Below are 15,009 nucleotides of genomic sequence, written 5' to 3' on the forward strand. Positions count from 1 at the left end.
ACCGCTCTGGGAAGGAATTGCCTTCCTCTGGATTGTTACTGAGGACTGACCCCTTTTCTCAGCCCTGGATATTACGTTCTCTGAACCCTGAGGGCCCAGTCACATGACGCTTTCTTGGTTTCCCATTAAACTGCTCTTTAATAATGATTGAAAGGAGCAAGGCTTCAATTCTGAGAGCGACCCTGGTGGCTTCAAGTCTCAAGAAGTGCTATCAGCATCTGGGGGGTTACATGGGATGACAGCAAAGGAAGCTCTGGCCTTCCTCCTTGTAGCCTGATCACATCTGGAAAGAAAAAGACCTCCTGGCTTCTCTCTCTGCTTCTGAATGTGGTCTTTGCTTATACCCTTCCAAGTCTAACATGCCTCATGTTCCTAATTACTTAGCTTATATTTTCAAATGCTCAGCTCCAGAAAGGTCCTGGCAATTGATGGTGGGACTTCATAGAATTTATTCCTAACCTCTGCCCCTCAGTTCATGTCCTCTCCGCCCACCCTAAGGATAACTCAGAGTGCCCCAAGTTTCATGACACTGTGCATTTTTAACATCTCTTTATGAAATAGAGGAATGTGGCAGACTTGCAGAAATATCTGACAAGCTTTGGTGTTTAAAACACCTTTAAAAACACTTTTAAGATTCATACTAAGACTTTATTTAATAAATAGTTATAACTCAGAGCTTACTTGTAAATTTCTCAAATGTATTTTAGTTATAGACAGTATAAGTTCTCACTCTGTATCAAATATAATACACAATCATTAAAAACACAAGTAAATCAACCCAGGTCATCTAGACTTAATAGTAAAATCCAAACACCAATGCCCTTTATAATGGGAAATCTGAAATATTTTCTGTTTATGAAATGATATTATATTTTCTAACTGCACTTGGAGATGAGGGCCCAAAAGGTCACACAATCCAGACTTCATTTGGAGATGAAGAAGCAGGCTCAGAGAAGGCAAGTGGCTTGTCCAAGATCACAAACCCAATTAATTCTGAATTACAATTCATATCTCTTAACTCTTGGACCAATATTATTTTCATTACATCAGTGGTTCTTACATTTTAGGGTTCATTAGAATCACCTAGAGGGCATGTTTAAAAACAGACTACTGGGTCCCACCCTCAGAGTTTCTGACTGAGTTTTCAGGGTGGGACCTGAAGATTTGCATTTCATACCAGATCCCACAAAGCTGCTCATGCTGCTGGTCTCAGGGACCACTTTTGAGAATCACTGAATTGCAGCATTTTCCTCTGTTTCTATTCTATTTTACTTTAAGGAACATCTTTAACTTTATATTTTGGATAATTTTGAAAATACACAAAAGTGGACCCAAGACTATGTATAAGGAACTCATAAATCCATCGAACACCAACCATCCAACAATAGCCAATCTAAAGAACTTCTTAACATACCACTTTATTTTTTATGCACTTTTCTCTTGGGGACAGGTATTCTTAGATGTCCAAAATGTCTAATGAGAACAAGGTCTTGTATTGTTACTCTAGAATTTTTCATTTTGTGGTTTTATTTAATATAGATTATCTTTACAACTTTACGAAAAGGTAGCGACAGTTGTTTACCAGCTTCTTCATTACAATGAAGGAAAAGGAGGCTCTCGTGGTTCTTGAGTGATTCACCCAGGACTCATATGGAAGTCTGACTCCAGAATTTACCTTGTTGATCATCATCATTCAGTTGCATTAATTAAAGCCAAACTCATCTGATTTAAGGCAAAAGCACTCTCTTAGTCCATTCAGGCTGCTGTAACAGAATGCCATACGCTGGGTGGTTTAGACAACATTTATTCTCACAGTTCTGGAGACTGGAAAGTCCCAGATCAAGGTTCTGGCAGATTCGTTGTCTTGTGAGAGCCTATTTCTTGGCTCATAGACAGCCGTTTTTCTGTCTCAAATGGTAGAAGGATGAGGGATCCCTCTAGAATCTCTTTTATAAGGGTACTAATCCCATTCATGAGGGTTCTACCCTCACGACCTAATCACCTCCCAAAGGCCCTACTTCCAAATACCATCATACTGGGGATTAGGATTTCAACCTACGAATTTTGGGAGGATGCAAACATTCAGTCTTTAGCAAGCACAAAACTGGCTGCACTTATTTCTATATATGTAGCCAGTAACAGTGACACAGTGTTAGTACTTGTGGGCCAATGTTAAGTGGTTAGTCGCCCAGTAAGATTCAGACCTTCTGGTGGAGTGGAGGTGGCTGTATTTTCAGTCAAACTTCCAGTGACATTAATTGCCATAAGGATTTCAACATCACTACCTGATTCAATGTTCATGCTAGAGTATGGAGTTCTTCCTTCATTTATGACCTAAGTCTCACTGAGACTGTCTCTTGCTTTCAGAAATGTGGATAGTCTTTGCCATTTATGTGCCGCCAACAAACTGTGAAGTTTAATGAACTATCAAGAGCTTTTTAGATGAATATTCATATATAGTACCATGTGTCTCTAAATAGTTCTCATATTATACATTTATGAGTAATTCATATGCAGTTATGATCCAGTACTCAGAAATATAAAAGTATAAAACACCCACATGTGTCAAATAAAATGCCACTTAACATTGGCATCTTATGAAATTTTATCCTAAACTCCAAACCCTTACACTGCTCTAACAGTTACCACCTTTTGAGATATAACTGATATACGTAGTGTGATAATGTACCTCTCTGATTATTTGTGACAGACATTATACCCTGGACTTTCTATGATTAGCACAGAATAAAAAACAAAAAGAGAAATGCTACCTGAGATGAAACTTGGCAGTTATAGTACTTTCTTATCACTGACCTGTGTGGCTTTTTAAAATGTGATTCTGGTGTCTTTTCTTCAAGTTTATTAATTTGGGATAATAATGAATAGTTTTAGGAAATTTTGTGAGTTGACAGCTGTTTTTATCTAAGATCTAGAAGAAAAATAAAAACATCTATTTTATGGTACTTTTTATATTAAAAGATTTGCATCCAACACAGATTGGTTAGCATAAGAAAAGTTGCACAGTATTATTAGTCATCAGAATTGCAACTGCAAACCTCAATGAGATATCACCAGACTAGTTAAAATTAAAAGGACTGACAATGCCAAGTGTTGGCAAGGATGTAGAGTAACTGGAATTCTTTCACACTGCTGGTTGGAAATAAATTGGTAAAACCACTTTGGAAAAATGTTTAACAGCAATTGGCAAGGCTAAAATACAAATATCCTAGGATCCAGTAATTCCACTCTTGGCCACATACACAAACATAAATGTGTACACATGTACCAAAATGCATGGACAAAAAATGATATTCCCAGCCAAAACCTGAGAACAACACAAATGTGCAACCATGGATGAATGGATAAATACATATGATATATTCATACAATGGGATATAACTCAGCAATTAAAAGAATACACTACCAATATATGCAAATACATGGATGAAACTCACATACATAGTACTGAGCAAAAGAAAGTCAAACACAAAAGAGGACAAACTGTATAATTCCTTTCATATCAAGTTCAAAAACACCCAAAACTTTTGGGAGCATTAGCTAGGAGAGGGCACAAGGGAGCTTCCTGGAGTGCTGGATATGTTCTATATCTTGATGTCACGTGCTGGTTTCAGGGGGTAAAAATCCATCAAGCTTTACCCTTAAGATCTGTTTGCTTACTAAAATATTTTTTAAAAATAGAAATAAAAAGATTATGCAAAATTGTCAAAATGCCCTGTTGAATTAACACTTCCAGACAGGCTCATTTCAAAGTGTGTAAACATGGTCCCAGAGAATGAAAGCTTTTCTGAGTCATCAGGTCATATTTCTGGAGCTTCTACACGGGCAATATATTTTCAGTGCTCTGCTCAGGAACAAGTGATGCTTAAAGGTAGATTTAGTGTCATCTCTTTTTATTGTACAGTGCCACATGGAAGCAGCAACATCTCATGACCCACATTTTGAGTTGAATACTCAGTCATATAACTAATAATTTTCTACTCATAAATACACAAGTTAACAACTTAAAAACAATCAATAGCCATCACAACTTACACAACTCCTTAAAAACAACCATTTAAATAACTATTAGATTTATCCAATGCTGGAAACATTTTGCTGAACAAAATAGGCATCTTTTTTTTCCTGAGATTTAGGAAAAATTGTCTATATATACCTTATTTCATAATTTTTTCCAGACAGATGTCTTTTTTTTTTTTCCCTACACATATTCTATCATTGTATGCAGACCCAGAAAAAAGGCATGGCCTCCATTTCCAAGCCATACTCTAAATGGGAGTATTAGCTAGGAGAGGGCACAAGGGAGTTTCCTGGAGTGCTGGATATGTTCTGTATCTTGACGTCAGGTGCTGGTTTCATGGGTGTAAAAATTCAAGCTTACTATTATCTACCTGGAAAGGACTATCCTACAAAGGTACACAAGATAGGATGGTGCTCTTGACCTGAAGAGATTCCGGCTATGAAGACATCTGCTGAGGTGTTGCATTTTGCTTTTGCTAAAGTACTGCACCATCCTCTGTTGCCCCAGATACAAAATGACACAGGGAATTAATTCCCAGGAATGAAGCTTAAGTCACGGCTTTTGTTTGTCTTTGGAATTCTTTTTCAACACTGCCTTTCTGATCTTTGAAATGGAGCAAACGCTTGTTTCCTGGAATTAATTTTTACACCAGAGGACATTCTTGAATATCATTTTTCTTTTGAGAGGGGTCTGTCCTTCATATTGTGGTCATGACATCTTACTAAATGTATCATCTCTCCCAGTTAGAACAGACTGTTACAAACCAGGTGCTACTCTTAGGATAGAGAGAGTAGCTGAATGGCTGAAACAAGGTAGAATATAAAAGATGTTTCATGTCCATGGAAGTGGTAGAGGCAGAAAATGAATCGGATTCCTTTAAGATGAATCTTTTATGGATCAGCAGATTTATTTGGAGTTACTTAAAAAGGAGTTATTTCATTAGCAACTAACTGATCTATGTCAGCAATAAGGCATCCTTAGGTCATTTATTTCAGTATAAGAAGTCACTGCAGAAGAAATGTGATTATTGACTATCTAAGATGGAAATAAATATTGAGGCAAAACTAAGACTTTTTTTTACAGAATTATGGATATTACACACTTGATTTTAAGCTTCATTTAATCAAAGCATTTGGCTATTATACTTTGGTGAGTAAGTTTATGATCAGGAAAGATGAAATAATTATTTTTAAAAGAACACTAAAGCTAACACATTTTTGTAAAGTTTTTAGCAATGATTTAAGTACAATGCTTAGAGCTATTATATAAAGAGTATGGGAAATGCTGGTTGCTCAACTGATTTTTGACAAAGATGCAAAAGCAATTAAATGGAGAAAAAGTTACCTTTTCAACAAATGATGCTGAAGCAATTGGACATCTACAGACAAATATATAAAATGAACTTCAGCCTAAATCTCATACCATATACAAAAATTAACTCAAAATGGATTACAAATTTAAATATAAAATTTAAAACTATAAAACTTTTAGAAAAAAACAAAGGAGAAAGACTTTGGGATCTAAGGCTGAGCAAAGAGTTCCTAGACTTGACATGCTCAAGGACAATCCATTAAAGAAATTCATTAAAGAAAATACTAATAACAGATTTCATCAAATTTAGAAACTTTTTTTTTATAAAAACACTATGTTAAGTGGATGAAAACACAAGCTGCAGACCGAAAGAAAATAGTTGTAACCAAACCACATATCTGCCCACAGGATTACTATCTACAATATATTAAAACTCTCAAAACTCAACATTAGGGCTTCCCTGGTGGCCAAGTGGTTAAGAATCCACCTGCCAGTGCAGGGGGCATGGGTTCGAGCCCTGGTCTGGGAAGATCCCACATGCCACGGAGCAGCTAAGCCCATGCGCCACAACTACTGAGCCTGAGCTCTAGAGCCCATGAGCCACAGCTACTGAGCCCGCGTGCCACAACCACTGAAGCCCGTGTGCCTAGAGCCCGTGCTCTCCAACAAGAAGCCACTGCAATGAAGAGTAGCCCCCGCTCACCACAACTAGAGAAAGCCCGTGCGCAGCAACGAAGACCCAATGCAGCCAAAAGTAAATAAATAAATTTATATTAAAAAAACTCAACAGTAAAACAACAACCAGAAAAAAAAATCTGACTAGAAAATGTTAAAACGATATGAAGAGGCACTTCGTGAAGAGGATATATAGAGGGAAAACAAACATATGAAAAGATGTTCATAATGAGATGTTATAACAATGCAAATTAAAACCACAATGAGATACCACCATGCCTCGATCAGAATAGTTACAATTAAAAATATTGGCAATGATATTTCTAGAGAGGCTGTGGAGAAACGTGCTCATACAGATGTTGCTGGAGGAAATGTAAAACAGCACAGCCTTTCTGGAATCAATTTGGCAGTTTCCTATAAAACTAAACATACAACTGCCACACAGCTCAGCATTTGCACTGTTGGCTATTCATCCTAGAGAAATGAAAATTTTTGTGCACACAGAAACCTATACATGAAAGTTCATAGTAGCTTTATTTGTAAGTCAAAACTGGAAACAACTCAGATGTTCTTCAACAGGAGAATGGTTACACAAACTATGGCACATCCCTACTATGGACTGCTACTCAACAATAAAAAGGAACAAACTGTTGATACAGTAGCCTGGATGAATCTCCAGAGAATTGTTCTGAGTGAAAAAAGCCAATACCCAAAGGTCACGTACTGTATGATTCCATTTATACAATATTCTTGAAAAGATGTAATTGTAGAAATAAATGGAGAATAGAATAGTGGTTGTCGAGTTTGAAAGAGATGGTAAGAATGAGAATGAGGTAAGCTTGGCCATTGAAGAGCAGCATGAGACATCTTTGTAGTGATGGGATTAGTGTGTGTCCATGTCAATATTCTGGTTATGATATCATACTATAATTTTGTAAGATGTTACTGTTGGGGAAACTAAGCAAAATGTATATGTAATATTTCATTTTTACCACTGCATGCAAATCTACCATTTCCTTAAAATCTTTTTTAAAGTTTATTTTAAAAAATCATATTCACAATGTGTTTGTAAATTGTGTCAGAAATTGCATTCAGAAATATTATGAATGAGTAATACTGAGATTCTCTTGGACGAAGATACCAGAAATCTCCACTAAAAAGCATTTCTCTCAGATATAGAAAAAGGACATTACATAGGTATTTCTTCTCTCTATGTCTGGCTATATACTTGACCACCTCACCCCAGATTGTCTGACCCTGGTGTGGTAAAAGTGGAGGCCATGAACCTTCTGTATCCCTTATCCATATCCTAGTACTCTTGTGCTTCTTCTTTAAACAGATTCAGAAGGAAATCCATCTGGTAAGCTCATTCAGAGTAAAGAATTAGTGCCTGAATTTTAAATGTAAAGAAGAAATCTGTCAGAAGGATCCAGGTATAATACATTAAACCCAAAGATATGCAATACAGACAGACATCCCCAGTGATACGAACAAGCCACTAGAATGGTATTAGTAAGCAACACACATCATAGCAGCTGCAATTTGTCTCTCTCTGTACAGTTACCTTATTTCTCTGTCTGAAGTTGGGCCTTATTGACGGTTTTCATCATTTATTGATGCATATATTGCCGTCTCACAACTCCCAAATTTACCCAACTGAATATTTGGTACCAAAATAGATTCTCCCATCACAATGCCAAATTCCTACGAAAGAATCTGATCGTTTTTTCCAAGGTCAGTTCCCTGCCCTTTATCCAGTTAACTATGGGGTCATGCAGGAGGATGAACATGGATATTGAGGACTTAGATCTAGAGTCCAGTGACATTTAGCTTTTGAAAGCTATGATGCACTACACAAACAAATTGGTAAGAAGAGAATCACAGGCATGAATGAGGCACATAACTATAGATGAACCCTTTCTTGGAGTCTGAAAAATACCACTTCCTGGATAGCTTATACATGGAGTGGGGATGCCCTCATCTATGTGTTGTGTAGATGGCAAAAGTTTCTTTATCAGTAGTAGGGGATGAAAGTCATTCATCAGCCTCTGTTAGTATCTCCCCTGTACTCCCTCAACAGTCAGTGTCAAGCACGTGACAACCATGCCTCACTGCAAACTTCTGCCTAAAGACTTTCTTTCACACAAGTGTAAGTTAATGCCCCTAGAAAGATAATGCTACTAGGGAGCAGCCCTAAGCCATGACAAATGAGAAGCGGAGGATAAATACTAGACCTAACTCAAGGGAGGGGGGTAACTCTGAGATGTGTTCTATTCTGGCTTCCAGACACACCCCCTACCCCCAGCAAAAGTGAGCCACAGTTGTACATATTACTAACGTCTAATAGCATATATTTCCTTTGGCTTTCTCCCTTCCTGTGTCCTGTCTCATTTCCCCAATGGCACTTCCTGTCATCAATTACCAAATAAACTACCTGCCCTCAAATTCCTGCCTAAGGGTTTTCTTCTTTGGTATGCAATGTAAGACAGGGGCATAGGACATAAATTGCCAAATGCCTATCTTCAGGGCTGGCATGATGGAGGGAAACAGGAGAGGCCAGTCGTTGGCAAAGGTAAGAGAGAGAGGCAGGAGCCGTGAGAAAGCTTCAGGTCTAACGTGTACCTGGCTGAGTCAGGGTGCAGAGTGTGAATACAGCTTGAACACTGGAGGAAGATCTAATCTATGCAGAGAAGGGAAAAAGAAGCATTGGAGAAGAGGGGGTAACGTCCTCAGCCAGATCATGGCGCAAGATCAGTAACAGACAAGCTAAGTAAGACTCATCCCCTTGAAATCTTAGCAGATGGGAACACAAAGGGAGCAGGACCCTGCTGGCTGCCTGGAGACATTGGATTCATGTGGTCAGTGACCTGAGGTCAGGGGAACCTTTGAGGTCCAGGGGTGTGAATTAATCCATTAATCATACAGTCATCCCTCCCCTCAGTATCCATAGGGGGTTGGTTCTAGGACCTATTCCAGACACGAAAATCCAGGGATGCTCAAGTCCCAGAGATGGCCCTCTGGCCAGCCCTCCATATCTGCAGGTTCTGCATCCACAGATTCAACCCGCCATGAGTCATAAACATAGTAGAACCCGTGTGTGCAGAATGCCCAGAGGGCCGACTGTAGTCTTAGTTCATTTGACTAATTGCTAACCTCTCTAAGCATTAAAATGCAGCCTTACCCACAGCCGCATTAGATTACTGGCTAATGTTTTGCTTTCGATTAATGAAGAGCTTTTTTTTTTTTAAATTTTATTTATTTATGGCTGTGTTGGGTCTTCGTTTCTGTGCGAGGGCTTTCTCTAGTTGTGGCAAGTGCGGGCCACTCTTCATCATGGTGCACGGGCCTCTCACTATCGCGGCCTCTCTTGTTGCGGAGCACAGGCTCCAGATGTGCAGGCTCAGTAATTGTGGCTCACGGGCCTAGTCGCTCTGCGGCATGTGGGATCTCCCCTGCATTGGCAGGCAGATTCTCAACCACTGCGCCACCAGGGAAGCCCTGAAGAGCTTTTTATAATAGAGAAGAACTGTCTCCCTGTAGATATAATTTTAAATAAGGCCCTCAGTTTAAAAGCTCTATAAAACACAATATTTTAAGTCTTCACAACAGAGTTTTACTCAGGAACATGTTAATTTATAAGCAAAGATATAAAGATCCAACAATTTGATACTCAGTGAGGATATGCTAACCCTGGCAGAAAAGGGCATAGCAAATTACTTAGCTAATCCTAAAATGTGGAGACCAAGTCTCTTCTCAGTGATAGCTGATGAGGAGGAACCAGTTCCAATATCCTTAACTAGTTGATTGAATTGGAAAATTTTACATAGCTCATTAAATGTTAAGCATCTCCTAAAACAGAGCAAAAATAATTTTGGTAACTGATTATCATCTATATGTGTAAAATTCTGGAAACTCCATAGCCATTTTCACTTGAAAGTGGTTGGATTTCCGTCATCAATTAATTTGGCAAAACTTGAATAGAATGTGTGGTTTAAAATTATCCCAGAAACACCAGGAAAAATGGCACACATTCTGTCATTGATGTATCCCCTTTTACTCTACAAACTTATCAATGAAAGATAAATTATAAAAATAAAAAAAGAGGGCTTCCCTGGTGGCGCAGTGGTTGGGAGTCCGCCTGCCGATGCAGGGGACGCGGGTTCGTGCCCCGGTCCGGGAAGATCCCACGTGCCGTGGAGCGGCTGGGCCCGTGAGCCATGGCCGCTGAGCCTGCGCGTCCGGAGCCTGTGCTCCGCAACGGAAGAGGCCACAGCAGTGAGAGGCCCGTGTACTGCAAAAATAATAATAATAATGAAAAAAGAATCAGAGAACCTCAGATAAGATAAACATCCTCATAGACCAGAGACAAAACAGAAAGCTGGAATTATAAAGTGAGGCTGAAGATCCATATTCCAAAGCAGGCAGCGGGAGGTATAAATTCACCTCCTTTGGGAAAAGAAGGACTAGAGGTCTTCCATGTGAAATGGAAAAACAGAGTCAGCTTCACTGCATAAATCCAGGGGCTATAAGTCATAAAAGTAAGGTGAAAAAAATACTGACAACTGCTGCCTGGGGCTACAACTTACATGGAGCTGCCAGGTAATGTAACCTTGAGGATATGGACATAGCCTCAGGACAGAGCTGCCTGTGGCTCACTAACCATTTCTGTATATACTTCATACCCCTACCAGGGAGGAGGCCCAAGCCTTCATTATGAGAGCTGTTTCTCAACTAATGGCCCCAGGACATTCATGGAAGTAGCCTCACAACTTGTTGTCAGAGAGGAAGGAACCTAGAGAGAGAAAGAGAAAACAATGCAAAGCAAAAAAAAAAAAAAAAAAAAGAAAGTTTCCCTTAGATAAGCCTGCGATCTGGAACTCTAAAATGCATGAAGAAATCTAATGTTAAGGAAGAGCCAAAAAAAATAAACCTTAGAACAGGAGTTATTTTCTAATGATGTAAATGTTATGAAATAGACAAATGTTTTAAAATAAGCATGGTTGGGATACTCAAAGGTGTGAGGACCTAACATCCATAAAAAGAACAAGAAAATATTACACAAAAAGTTACATAAAAGAGGGTGGGTGTAAAAAAGAATTAAATTGAAATATGGGAAACAAAAATATAATAAAATTAATAGACAGGATAAACTCTAAACAGAACACCACTGAAAAGATTAATCCTGACTGATAGCACTGAACACTTCACCTACCACATAGTAAAAAGATAAAAGAGATACATGCAAGAGCAGTTTAATATTCCCACAAGATCTATTGAGTTCTTTTAAACTTAAACTTCACTAATCTCTTTGAAAACATGTCCTAGCATACAGACAATACAGACAATGGCATGAAAAGAATATGTGATATTAGCTGAGAATTTTCTGACATTGAAGAGAGACAAAAGTGTTGAAATCAATAATGCACTTTGAGTACCAAGTAGAAGAGTAAAAATAAAATAATAATAACAGGGACTTCCTTGGTGGCACAGTGGTTAAGAATCCACCTGCCAACGCAGGGGACACAGGTTTGAGCCCTGGTCCAGGAAGATCCCACATGCCACAGAGCAACTAAGGCCGTGTGCCACAACTACTGAGCCTCTGTGCGCCTAGAGCCTGTGCTCTGCAAGAAGAGAAGCCACCACAATGAGAAGCCCAGGCACTGCAACGAAGAGTAGCCCCCGCTCTCCGCAACTAGAGAAAGCCCACGTGCAGCAACGAAGACCCAACGCAGCCAAAAATAATTATAAATAAATAAATAAATAAATGTTTAAAAAAAAATAGATCCACAGGTAGATACATAATAGAGAAATTTCAAGAAATCAAGGATAAAAGAAAAAAATTTAAAAGCTAGAAGAAAAATCAGTTTATCTAAATGGTAATGGCAATTTGAAGTGTATTTGTCATTATCAACAAGAAAGGACAGAGAAAATGGAATAATAGCCTCAAAGTTCTGAGAGGAAAAACAATTACTATAAGAACCCAGAGTTCTATACCCAGCAAATTGTAATTCAAAAGTAGGGGCAAAAAGACCTTTTTAGAAATAAAAAGACTAAATGATGTTGCCACAAACAAACCTTATAATATTGACTTTGGTTAGAAGGAAGACCCTAAATAAATGCCATTTTTTTCTTACTGCAAGTAAATTTCAGTAAGATATTTACAGGGAGATTAGATAAATCTCAAAACTTTCCCCAGACTCTCTATAATCCCCTCTTAACCTTTTCCTTCCCGGGGTGGGGGGAGGGTTGGGGGGGGCAGGGAATACTCCATGTTGTCCAGTCTGTTCAGCATTTATGCCTTGCTGTGGTTGGCTTAATGGGGACAGGACCCCTGACTGATGTACCCTCACCTCAGAAGCAGAATCTAGATATTTCTCATTCTAACCAGTTTCTTCTCAGTTTACACCACTGCCTCTTTTTCTGTCTGTTCACTGCTCTTTAAATGTCTGTTTTTCAGGGTTGTATTCGTGCCCTATTTCTCTTGAATATTTTGTCCCAGCATGTGAACTTTCGAATCACCTGGAGAACTTGTTAAAATATAGATTCTTTAATCTAGCCCCACATACACTGAATTGCAATGAAAGAGGGTGAACCTTATACCTGCATTTTTAGCAATCAACTCAGATAATTCTAATGCATACTAGAGTTTAAGAACCACCACTTTTATAAACTTTCTGTAAGCATTATCATGTATAGCTTTGCTTTTGACTCATAACAATTCACCAGTAAGTCACAAAATTTATGTCAGATTCAAAGCCATGTTCTAAGTTCCACCTGCTAACTGGCCATTTCAATATAAATGTCCTATATTTACCCATCTTCTAACCCCTTTATTTCCTGAGCTAAGAATGTGAATTACCTTAAGCTCCTCTGTTCCCACCTACATTTTTTCCCATGTTTTCTGTCAGTCTCCAACGCATTTATCCTGAGCTCCAACCATTGCTGTACTGGTTCCTGGACATGCCAGTCTGAGAGTTCACAATCCCTTCTACATATGGAAGACTTCACATCCAGGAATATTCTTTTCAAAAGTAATCTGTACCTTGAAGTCTTTTCTCATTCCCCAGTCAAGCCCCCACCTCCGTGTTTCCACACCAAGGTCTCAACCACAGCACTTTCCATATGATCTGGAAACTACCTGCTTACACCTGTTTTCCCCACCAGTCAGGGAGCACTTGCAGGAAAGGTTTGATCAGGGCTCACTTGTTTTTATATCTCAAGGTTGAGTACAGAAACTAGCTTGGAGTAGTACTTAACACCTGTTTTTTAAGTAAGGGTATAAACACATGAGCAAATTGATAGATACCTGACCAAGGTTCATTGAATCTACAAATTCCAAATCAGCATATGTGTTTTCTTAAAGGATAGTGTACGTTTCATGTGGATAAGATTCCCAGAAAACTGGTATCTTTCATTCTGCAGGAAATTCACATAGTAATGAACAAATTAGTGACCCTCAAATAAGAAACTCCAAGTAAAACCTTTTATTGCTTTTTCAGATTCCTTTTTCAATATGAAGCAACCAACATCAACAAAAATATAGTGTTCTTCTTGTCCTCTTGAGATAAGAAGTTGTTTGTGGACATGGGTAGACCTCTTCCTGGTTACTCCCCCTACTCCCCGTGTAACTGCTCTAGTCTCTGAATTGATTTGATGCCCTTTGATTTTAAGAGCCATTGATATTCACAAGTGTTGGACAAAGAAATAGTGACAATATACAATGCAAAGCTTTCCTCTCCCTGAATCATTTCCCAACACCGCTGGATTCTTAAAGTAAAATAAAATAAAACGAGGACTGGTCGTGCTTGAAGACTTTTTAAAGTTTTACTGATCTCATGTTGCTCCATAGGTTATCATAAGAACTAGGACCATAGCTATGTAAAGACAGACATTCTGAACAACATTTCTATAGGAAATTGAAAAAAGTAAAACTGCCAAAGGAACATTTTAAACTCCTGATCTAATTTCAAATCCCTTACAATATTAAAATAATCCACAAATGATGGGTGAGCAGAGAGCATTTGACACTATGACCTTGCCTCTTATGTCTTCGTGACATTTTTGGTGCCTTGTGACATAGATCCATAAGTCTTGAGGATTCAGATATTTCTTGCTGTCTGGCTACACTGGGGACCATTTCAGATATTCAGATAAATATCAAATTTATAAACTAGGCAAAATATGAAGCCCAAATATCATAAAACAAATAAAGATTGAGAGTTATTTGCTATATGGTTCTGACAGTGAATAGGACTTCGGGAGATCACTTGACAATAAATATTAACTAGAATAGCTTGTACTTCAGGTGCCTGCCAGTGGAGAGAGGAATCCAGAATCATCCTCCAAGTCCAAGAGAAGTTTCCACATTTAAAAAATTATGTGGCACTGTTGGTGGGAATGTAAATTGATACAGCCACTATGGAGAACAATATGGAGGTTCCTTAAAAAACTAAACATAGAAAATATATATATATATGTATATTTATATATACACACACACATATATATAGTATATTGAATATGTAGCAACAGTGTGTGACTGTTTATTCATCTTCTTGACCAATACCTTGAAAATCCCATGTACACATGTACCAAAATCACTTTTACAAGATATACATCACAACCAATTAAACTACCCTAACATCCTATGTTCTTCTCAATGCAACGTGACTAAAACTTGATTGATCATCTCGTGTCTATATAATAATCACTCCCTAGTGTATACATAGAAGGGTGCATTAGTGTCAGATTAAAATTCAAAGACCACCAGTGCTGATAAAAACAAGAATTAACTGCCCTCCAGGCCAGTGCCTTGAGAGCCAGGAATATCATTCAAGAGACGGGTTCAGGCTTCCCTGGTGGCGCAGTGGTTGAGAGTCCGCCTGCCGATGCAGGGGACACGGGTTCGTGCCCTGGTCCGGGAAGATCCCACATGCCGCAGAGTGGCTGGGCCCGTGAGCCATGGCCGCTGAGCCTGCGGGTCC

This window comes from Neophocaena asiaeorientalis, unplaced genomic scaffold, assembly GCF_003031525.2.
Source record: "Neophocaena asiaeorientalis asiaeorientalis breed wild unplaced genomic scaffold, Neophocaena_asiaeorientalis_V1.1 scaffold361, whole genome shotgun sequence".
NCBI classification, from domain to species: Eukaryota; Metazoa; Chordata; class Mammalia; order Artiodactyla; family Phocoenidae; genus Neophocaena; species Neophocaena asiaeorientalis.